Source organism: Equus quagga, chromosome 2 (assembly GCF_021613505.1).
Source record: "Equus quagga isolate Etosha38 chromosome 2, UCLA_HA_Equagga_1.0, whole genome shotgun sequence".
Lineage (NCBI taxonomy): Eukaryota > Metazoa > Chordata > Mammalia > Perissodactyla > Equidae > Equus > Equus quagga.
The window spans coordinates 92741076-92742897 of record NC_060268.1 but is presented as its reverse complement, the minus strand read 5'-3'; the positions used below and the strand labels follow the sequence as shown (position 1 = coordinate 92742897).

The 1822-nt window shown below is 55.5% G+C and overlaps 1 protein-coding gene across 1 annotated transcript in view; it reads left to right on the top strand.

Annotated features, from left to right (window-relative positions):
* Positions 1–1465: 1465 nt before the first annotated feature.
* Positions 1466–1822, top strand: part of MAN2A2 (mannosidase alpha class 2A member 2) — a 19315-nt gene continuing 18958 nt past the window's right edge. Inside the window, exon 1 of the mRNA XM_046653092.1 lies at positions 1466–1586. The gene's annotated coding sequence lies outside the window, so the exon portion shown is untranslated. The remainder of the gene's footprint in view (positions 1587–1822) is intronic.

Sequence of the window (1822 nt, the reverse complement as noted above, 5' to 3'; positions counted from 1 at the left end):
CCATCCTGCTGGAAGGCATAATTGCAGTCATTGTTGTCTAATGTTGCTTAAGACAAACAGAAAGGATTTAGTCCAAGCTCCCATCAGGACAATTAATTGAGCTATCTGATAGGGTGGCTTATGCTCCTGAAAATAGTTCTTAGCTAGATACATGAAATGTTGGAGCGGCGGGAGATGAAGTCCTAGGAAGCGGGCACAACGCCCTGACACCCTTGCACGGCTCCCTGTAGGCCACGTAGGCAAGGCTTGCCCACAGTCCAGCCCAAGTCTCAGCAGAACGCACTACCATTCCTCCTGCAACATGTGCCCCAGGATTCCCACTGGGACAAGAGGGGACAGGCAGCCTGGTGAGGAGCCGCCCTGTCTTGTGGGAGATGGCTGAGAAGCCATTTCCCGTCCATCTTCCTGATTTCAGTCGAGTGTAGGCTTTCTGCCTTGCCCCACCCCGCACTTAGAGTGCAGCTGCTGGCCGTCAAAGTGTCACTGCAATTGGGAGTTGGCTCCCTCCCCACAGAGACACCTATCACCATGCCGCCTGTCATCTGGTCCTTCCTGTTCAGTGCTGTCCTGTGACTAGGGAAAGCTGACACCAAGCTGGTCTTGTTTTTCCTATCTGTATGAGTCATAAGCTGTCTGAACCCATTGAGGGTTGTTGTCTCCTCCCTGGCCAAGTCTGGGGAAGAGTGGCAGGCCTGCTAGCGGCTGCACAGCGATCCTTGTGGCCCTGTTAACCAGCACGCTGTGCCTCTTGACAGAGGGGGACATTCTGGGGTGACAGGAATGAATGTTCTATGTTTTGATGTGAGTGGTGGTTATAATTGCGTATACATTTACTAAAACTCATCAAACTGTACACTACACGTGCCACGTACTATAAGTTATAGCTCAATTAAAAAAGGAAAAAGAACTACCAGAGAATCAACAAGAGCTCTTGAAAATTAAGATTATGATTGCCAAAATGAAAAATCCAACAGAAGGGTCGGAAGAGGGGCCGGCCAGTGGCCAGTGGTTAAGTTCGCTGGCTCCGCTCTGGCGGCCCAGAGTTCCGCCAATTTGGATCCTGGGTGCAGACATGGCACTGCTCATCAAGCCCTGCTGAGGTGGTGTCCCACATGCCACAACTAGAAGGATACACAACTAAAATATACAACTATGTACTGGGGGTTTTGGGGAGAAGGAGGAGAAAGAAGGGAAGAAGGAAAAGGAAGGAAGGAAGGGAAACCTCGCGGCTGCGCATTGTCCTAAGGTAATAATTTAAAAAGAAGACGAATGTGGGATTCACGGAGATGTTCACTGCGGGACGGCTTATTATGCTGCAAAATTATAAACAATCCAGATGCCCAGTAAAAGGAGAACCACCAGGAAATTTAAGATATGTCACTCACTGGGTGGCAGGCACGGAAGGGGAAGTGGTTAACACACCGGACCGACAGGGGGCAGCACCCCTTCGCCTAGGGAGCGCGACTGCATCCAACGGAGGATACCCAGAGCAGAACCGGGCGGGGCCCGGGAAGCGCGCTCCTCCGTGCAGCTGGGGAAATGGAGCGGGGACGCCGCTACTGCTGCTGGATAACGCGCTTACTCTCGTAAGATTCAGGAGAGAGAAAGTTGCACGCCGCTCGCCGAGGCTCCACAGCTCGCGGAGGCCGGGGCCCGGGCTGCGGCTGCGCACTGCGGACGGGGGTGGGCGCCCGGGGCCGGACGCGGGAGGCGCGGGAGGCCTGCCCGCGGGAGTGGAGCCGGGCGGGGCGGCGGGCCCAGCTCCTCGCGCCTGCTTGGCGGGACGCCCCGCGGGCGGGGCCGGGGCGGCGCGCCTGTCCCC